The sequence below is a fragment of the Ischnura elegans genome, chromosome 11 (assembly GCF_921293095.1).
Source record: "Ischnura elegans chromosome 11, ioIscEleg1.1, whole genome shotgun sequence".
NCBI lineage: Eukaryota > Metazoa > Arthropoda > Insecta > Odonata > Coenagrionidae > Ischnura > Ischnura elegans.
The window spans coordinates 52,832,029-52,841,148 of record NC_060256.1 but is presented as its reverse complement, the minus strand read 5'-3'; positions in this window follow the sequence as shown (position 1 = coordinate 52,841,148).

Here is a 9,120-nt window from a genome sequence, read left to right as displayed (position 1 = left end):
CACTGAGCCAAAATCGTGTGTGATGCAGACCATATCAGTGGTGAAATGCAACACCTTATGTGGGCACTGAAATGTAATGGTTACAGTGTCTCTCTCATAAAAAGAGCGATGAAAGAAGAACACTCAAGATGACGACCACAAGGGGAAGAAGCCATGAGCATATGCTAAACTTCCATACATCTCCGGGGTAGAATCGCTAGATTCATTTAAAAAGGCAACATCAAAACTCGCTTCTGCACGGTGATGAAAATTCAAAATATCCCACCTTCACCGAAGGATAGCCATCCTCCCCTTCAACCCATGGGAGTGTATTCCCTGCTTCTGCGGCAGAAGCTACGTGGGACAGAGCAAGCGTTCTATCTCCTAAAGGATTAAAGGGCATGAAAGAGCATCAAAACTACATCAGTGGGACGCATCAGCAGTCGCTGAACATTACACCTCCAGCCCTGGGCATAAAATAATGTTTAACGCTACACAGGTATTGGCGAAGACGGAAGAATATCATCCGCGTCTTATACGTGAATCTGTCGAGATATCATTCATGTCCATAGACAATTTTCATTAACCTGAGGTGGTCTCCAATAGCAGAGGCTTAACTGTTGGTTTATATTTTAAAATTCGACTCTGGTATACCAATAGAAGATCACTAAGGAAATTGTACGAAACATTTTATTTACACTTGGAATGCATATCAAAGAATCATCCCAATTCCATTCCCTGACGTGCAACTACATATCGTAATTCATGAGTGCATTATTTTACTCAAAATTGACCTAATTCACCTGTATAGAGCCTCAAATTGATTGAACAACGACTGATTCATACAAATTCGCAGCCTAATTGTAATAGGTGTGGATATGCGCTTTTCAGGAAGTAAAAGTTAAAAAAAATCACAGGAAGAAAAAATCCAAACACTCGAAAAAGTCTATTAGTTTTCAACACATATCTACTAGTATAAAAATGACATCGTGGGACTAAAATGTTATCATTAATATTGACTATTTAAAAATTCTCAGGAGCATGAAATTCCATTAATGAAAACTAGATTTTTAGGTCAATTTTTTGATGTGGTTATTGTAGTGCTTAATTGGTATTATGAATTTAGTATTTTTTATGATATCTTTTTCAAATTAATAATGCTTTTCTTATGGAGCTAGCAGATTAGCTTCAAAATTTTGTTGACCAACTTGCAATAATCAAACGACAACTTCCTTGAAAAGCAAAACACTGCATTTTTAACTTGATTTCTTTGGCTATCATCAAATTTCCATACATCAAACCAATTCTGAGGAATACACGATTCTCGATTTTACATTGCCAAGATAGTCGAATTTTCGACTTCAGACCCAAGACTTCGGCGTATAAATATAAGGAATCTGCAGAAAAAACTTGACAGTATACTCTTTATCACATAACCTTCATGGTTAATTCAGACCTTAATTCTGTAAAATTTCCTGCGATTTGAGAACTCATTTTCCCCATTTTTTATGTGCGCGGTATGAATTGAATGTACTTAATAAATTTTTGAGCTATATGAATGAAATTTTCAGGGTATTGCTATCATCTGAAGGGGTAAATTTTGCAATGATGATCACTTAACTTGATCAAATCATGTGCGAGTAATATCGATACCAATCTCCTTGGATAAACTTCATTCGCTAACAACCTAGAAGAAGGTACAAGACAAATTCCTCGACAAAATTGAACTAAAGTTCAAAGTTAAATCAAACAAATCGAATAATTACAGTCCACGCAATGGATAACACATTACACATCGCTACAACGGTACCGTAAGCAATTTAATTTCTGGTAAGTCACATTAGGCCACAGTGGGCACTCCACTTGATCGATTATTTGAGAGTAATATAACACTGACTTTCTTTGGATTGCACTTTTCACCAAAACCTTTTTTTTACTTATTGCGATATAAGACAAACCCATATCGATCATCGAAGTTGGAGAGCAAATTTAGATAAATTTAAAATGAAACTAATCCCTTCCACACAATTGAAGTTATAATCGATAAAATTATACATTCGATAAATGCAGATTGCAACATTGGCACTACGGATACTGAATTTATATAATTCCTTGGGACAGCAAAGTGTTATTTTCGAAAATCGTTTGTTATGACCTATATATTTTTGTTGTCAAGCTATATCGATTTAAAATTATATATTGATAAAATTCAGCTGCTCTTATGGCATCAAAGGTATGGGTCCAAAATTTTCGGAATTTGATACTGTTAATAACTTTTCATTAGTAATTTTCCTCATGTCTCCATGCCTACCATTCTATTCATTTTTAAACGATTTCTATATTCAATATAAAGTAAATTGAAATCGATCTAATTCATTCACATCTTCGGAGTAGTAGCTAATGCAATGGATGGTACAGTAAGGCACATAAGTATTCAAACAAAATTTATTTGGTTAATTATTTTTAAATATGGACTTCTTTTCTTTGATGCAGCATTGTACAACGGTGTATCCCCAATTCATGTTTCATGGCCGTATTTCAATATTCATTACAATCAATCCGTTTCGCATAGTTTTAATAGAGAGCTCGTTCCTCAATATAATTCCATCACAACATTGCAAGAAAATAGGCATCATTGGAGGACAAAAACTTCAATATTCAAGGCATATTCATTGTGATCTTTGAATGATTTAAACTCAGCCACACTTTTTTCCTACAATGCAGTTTTGATGTAACGGGAAGGAGGAAATGTTATGTGAATCCTACGTTTCATGAATATCTCCCAATCTTAATCGATTTTAATTCACAGAACAATAAGATAGAACTTATCTCCAAAATGAATAACTTTCTCTGCCAGCCTGCATTCAAACGCTACTGAAGGGAACAAATGAGCTACCCGGACAAGGACTAAAAAACTAACATATACTTATGATTCACATGGTCATCAGTCATTTATTTTATACTTCTCTGCAACACTTAAATCATTCAATTCAAAAAGACATTTTGACAATTTCATTATCCTCTTTGATATCTATATCTATTCCTTTTAAATGACATAGTGACTTTTTTGCTCTTTCAACCACTTATGGACTCAATACTCACACGGATGTGACACAAACATGACTCGTTGCCAACTAGAAATTGGTACTCTCAAGAAGAGTTCAAGAGCTAAATTACTTGTTAAATTATAACTAGTGACTTGAAATACTCTTAATATTTGCTAAATCATTCCTGCATGGCAGAAAATTATGAATTTTCTATTTAAGAAACACCAACTGCATTCTAATTTTCAAAATAATGTTAGTTAACGTCAGTTAAGCACCAGTAAGCTAGGAAGTGTATCTTCACTGGGTTCTAACAAAAGAAATAAATGTGTTCGCTGTCTATACAGGAATTAGCCTCCCCAGCATTGATATTGATATAATTTTAATTGAAAATAATCCAAATTTAGAAATTTGAAATCACGTCGTCTCACAAACCTGTTTTCCTGTTTAAAGAATTGTAAATCTCGGAAAAAAGTTGGAATTAACGCAAATTTGTCTCTAAAAACGTATATGATAGTAAATGGTAAAAAAAAGCTTGTCAAATATTATACCTTATCATATAACCTCATCCTGAATTAATGGCGACGAAGCTCAAACTAACATTGCAAATTGATACAAATAGCTAGATCTCCTCTACGCTAATGACGGCATGGAATGAAAGCACATGCCCCAAGTTAAGGTTGATTTTAGTACCGTACCACAGATTGTAAGAAATATGTTGCGAAATGTTGGTTTTGCCATCTTGACCATTGTGCTAAGTGCATCTAACGACATAGAATAACTTTTCTCATTGGTTGGGCATATGGCTAACTATTTTAATGAATATTCAACATCACAGCATAATTTCAATTTTCAGAGCTAAAATTGCGTCCAGAATAATCATGCCATCATAAAAAAAACTTTAAGTAAGTCTGCAACTCTTCCTGGCGTGCTTCCACGTAGAACTGATAAAATAACTAATTTTTGATCTCAAAAAAAATTTTTAAGCTATAGTTTTGTAAAACAACTTTGGCTTTCGTACAGTTTTAATTATTTTGTGAGAATTAAAATGATTTAATTGACGACCGGAGATAGGGTATCCCGTGGCTGAACATTTCTATGTTCATGTTCACCGATTGGAAAAGTACACCAATCCCAAAATCAAGCATCCATTTATCCCTTGGGTATATCTGCTGTTAGTATATTCGAATGCTTTATTGCTGATAAGACAAAAAACCTTTTTTTTTCAGTATTTCTACTTCTAACAAAAGTGTAAGCAAGGTATAATATTCAAACGCTGCCCTTCTTTTGCCTTTTCCTGGAGGCATCTGAGAATCGTAATGATCTCCTATGTCTCCCTCCTGTGTCACGATGACCCGTTCGCGAGTCGTTTCCGAGCTACCATGAAGATTCATACCCAGATAGTGATAATTCAAATTCAATGGTGGCCAGAAATCAACAATGGAGCGAAAGTGGCGCCGCTCGATTTGTTGCACGACTTTTGCAAATGACGATACAACTTGTTACCATTTGATTTTTCCAAAGTTTCCTTTCCCTTGGTAACCCTATGAGAATTTTAATTTGGGATTCTTACAGCAGGAAGGGAACGGCGGACATCAGGAAGGGAAGCCACATAAGTGTAGCAAATAAAGGCCATCATGAAAAATTTGTTTGAATAACCATAGCCTTCCTAGAACAGCAAATTTTAATCCACCTTTTCTGGCATAAAATTTTCCAAATTTCCTCACCTTCGACCTGAAGACGCTGACTGCAATGTCAGCGAAACCGTTGTCACTAAAACACAACCAACGCAGTGAAAACCCAAATAGAATGGAGAGATCATCTAATCAACGCCGCAAAAATCTTCGAACCTACATATAAAGGGGATGTTTGGGGAGACATGGAAAGATTAAATGGGAATAAGTTTATTGCAGATTGTGAACTACGTTACATAACTACATCATTTGCCTAGTGGAATAAGTGCATTGCAGCATGGATATTCAATAGAAAAAAGGGGGAAAACCAAATAAATCGTTTATAGTGCCCCATCGCTCAAGTACCTCAATTTTATCACCAGAGAAGGTTTTTGCTTGTGTCCCAAAAGACAAGACATAAGAGAAGATAGTGGTTGATGACTTACAGAATGGAATTAAATATCTATATTGTCAACAGGATCTTACTCAATGTGATTATACTCTTAATTCAGGGTTCCCATGGGGTTTTATCAAATCGCCAGTTTATATCGGATGGCCACCAAATTTAGGATGTATCACTCATTTCACTAAGTAAACAACCCCAGAAAAGTACCTGATAGTCTACCCATTTTAGGATTAAATATGAAGACGAGTGGCTATTCACGAAAATAAATACTGATTACTCTTAAACTACAGAAAAAAGGAATATATGAGAAATATGATCTTTTTTGGCAAGATAAACTAAATATTTGCTACTATGATGCCCATTAAGTTTACTGTATGGCAACGGAAAACCTTAAATATCAACAGGTTTCTGCTGTGGGATTCAGTTTAAAAAGAGTGTGTATAGTACTTGAAGTTAATTTGGTCGGTCTATCAAATACTTTTTTATTAGCTTTTAACGATCACTTGAATCTCGACTCTGGCCGATTGGGGAAAATTATCTAAGTTCCATATGGAGAGCTGCTGAGTAAATAAATACGATAGATTTTCAGCTAGCAATGGATCTTTAAATCTTACTGCGCAATAAATAAAAAAAATATTTAAAAATGTTCGTAGCACAATTTTTACTAATCGCATACTTATTTACCTGCTTGATTCTACTCTGTGCATCACTGTACTTTTTTTAGGATACCAACCGCCACAAGGGAGTCGACCAAAGGTAAACTGTGTATTTTGCCTTCTTAAATCCCTCTAAAGTCAATTTGTCCTCTGAGGAACTACTACAAAGCTCGACGATGATGTCTACTTTGATGTCTTACAATCAAGGCTCTACTGCTCTACTCTCTTAGCACGCAACCAATATTCGAGCACTTTTAATTAACATTTAATAACATTCGTGGAGTACTAAGAGCGTTCATGCTTATATATTTAGATTCTTAATAAAATTGACTATTCAATGAGACTAACTATGTAGTATGATGAGCAAATTCCATACCTTATCCTCATTCTGAATTTTCTGTCCTAAAAATACATATAGCATTGTGTTTTTCTATCCCAAAACATGATTGGACAGTATTTACATACCAAAAGCATAAGAATAGGGATTTTTTTCAATGCTTTAGTTAGTGTGGGAACTATCAATATCAACGAATATGACTAATAAAATATAGGAAAAAATGATAGAAACAGCATAATTGTGTTTTGGATTCACTTTAAGTAACCAGAAAAATTAATTTTCTATCTACACCAACAGCTAAAATAATTTCCTAATCCCTCAATATTATACACATTGATGTTGCATTTAAGGCAAAGTATTAGTTGTACAAATTGAAAAGGAAGGAATCATATCAAAGCTCGGATAAGACTGTGGACACAAACGTAACTGCAGTACTAGCATGCATACCTTTACTAATGGTTCAGGACTTAATGATATATCTCAAAAATCCTTCAGATATCCCCTTCTTAACAATAGTAGCGAATCTACAGTGTTAAATGCAGAGCATGTAATCACTTATACAAAAACCAAATGAAACAATTCCTAGCCCTCCTTGGGTTAACATGTGGTCTCATGCCCGTTATAGATTGCCTAAAACAATCAAAAAACCTGTTTCAGAAATACTTTTCCCCACACACTTTAAATGGTACACCCATGTCTCGTATAGCGCAAGGGATGCGTTCCTTGGGGTCTTTGCGCTATACGAATTTGCGTTATACGAGAGCGTTTTAACATAGGGAAGATAGGGATGCGTTCCTGGTAGCATAGGTCTTGGGTATTGAATTTCCTCTAAAACATCTATATTCCCATAAAAAGCCTTAGAAAACATTATTTCTATAAATATTTATAGTTTAAAACATCTTTAAAGATAGTATTCACGCATTCAAAGACTTTTATTCACGTTAAAAAAAATTCTTACGTGCTTTCGAAATTCCATCCTGTCGTGCGGGTGGGCTAACATCTGCTATCTCAGGGGATCGTAATGCGTTGCCGGCAGTTGATGATTTTTCAAACTAGTCTAAAAACAACTATTGTGCCACCCAGGCCCTTTTGTCGCTCATCGAAATGACAGGAAAATGCTACTTTAAATGCCATTTCATAGCTAGCGGAGTTTATGGATGAGAAATCATTTTAATTTGAAGTCCTCCGAGTCATTAGCAGCTACGTGAAACAGTCTTTAAATGCCTTGAAACCTGACCCAGGTTTTCCTTCCGTGAAAATGAATGAACGAGAATGCATTCTTTTCCAAAAGAATATAGTCTCATCAACACTAAAAACTAGTTGAGGGGGAAAGGAGCCACTTTCAATAACAGCTTGGAGTTCATCAGAAAATGTTGTGGTGGCTGCGCTATCAACACTTGCAGATTCACCTGATATCGCCGCACTGAAAATACCTGCTTGCCGTTTAAATTCTGGAACCAACCGGAGCTTTCACTTAATGTCTCGGAGCGATTACCACTCTCGTCTTTTTGTACTGATTCACCATGAACTTTCCGTATGTGTAGACCGCTTGGTTGAAGTTGGTGCGGCTGAGGTCACTGATATTTTAGCTTCGTCTTTATTCAGAATAAGGCATCGTGCGTTTAAACTTCCGCGCAATATCGCTTTGACGCTCTCCATTTTCAAAGCAATTGACCTCTCTCAAGTACTCTTCTAGGTTTATAGTTTTTATTGATAAATTCTTGATTTTTCTACACGCATTCCTATTTTTTGCCATATTCTCTTGGTTTTTACTCTGTATGGCTCTATCTAAATCACCTTCCACTGCTGAACTGTATTCCTGAGACGCAGAAGGCCTAAGACTGCGGGGAGGGAACGAAGCCATTGTGTTTGAGACTCTATAGCGGACCCTTTTATGTGTTGATGCTATTCATGCTCAACTCGGCCACCGCTCCATTTCTCCCCCGTGAATACCGATGACCTTGAAGGCTTTAGCGTAGACTCTCTACCTGGAAGTCAATCGCCCGGTAACCTACGACGGCAAAAATACGTCTCAAACCGTATTGCTGAAAAAAAACTCATTTCCACTAGCCCCACGCTTAATTAACGATCTAAATTATTTATTATCATTCTGTTAAGGAGACGAGATAAATCTTCGGTAGGCCGGCTATCTAGACCCAATGACGAGTAATACTTTTGGCAATTGCGCAGCAATGAATTTCGATTAACATATAAACAAAAAAGAAGATTTGAGGCAAGAAATAATATTACTATGCGTAAATTGATAGAAATTTCGTGTGTACTTAGCGCAAGTTCACGTTTTATCACGAGAGCGTTTAAGATTTTTGATTAGGCTACACTGCGTTGCAATGTTTCCCCGAGGAACGAATTTGCGCTATATCGAAATTGCGCTAATCGAAATTGCGCTAATCGAAATTGCGCTATACAAGACATGGGTGTATTTGGATTTCCTGCCTTCCCACTTATTCCCTTTAGCCAATTAGTAGCACAACTTAATTATATCATTATCCTGCTATTGCTGTTGATTCATTAATGCACATTCATTCATTAATTCATTAATTAATGCACAGAGACATTTTGGAATTACCATAGTTACTAACTATCAAGAATGAAATAAAAATCATCATAATTATCACCTAAGTACAGTAAAACCTCTATGTAGTGAACCTCTTTACATCATAAACCTCCAAACATCATACCACCCCTATGGTCCCGTCTGATTTACATGCAAATTTATAGGCAAACCTCTCTATAGTGAACCTCTTTATATCGTAAAACCTCCACTTATCATACCAAGGAGACACCCCCGAGATGGCCTAACTACCTCCGCAAATCGTACCGAGACAACAAGAGACCATTAACGCAGACATGGTTACGCACATGGAATGATACTTTCAGCAATACATTTTTCTCTCTTTTTTTTCTTATACACCTCATTATGCTGTTATTTTCACGTTAATCATAAGTTGTGGCCATTTTGTTCAATATGAGACCATACCTAACAGTAAATAAGAAAAAAGGTATC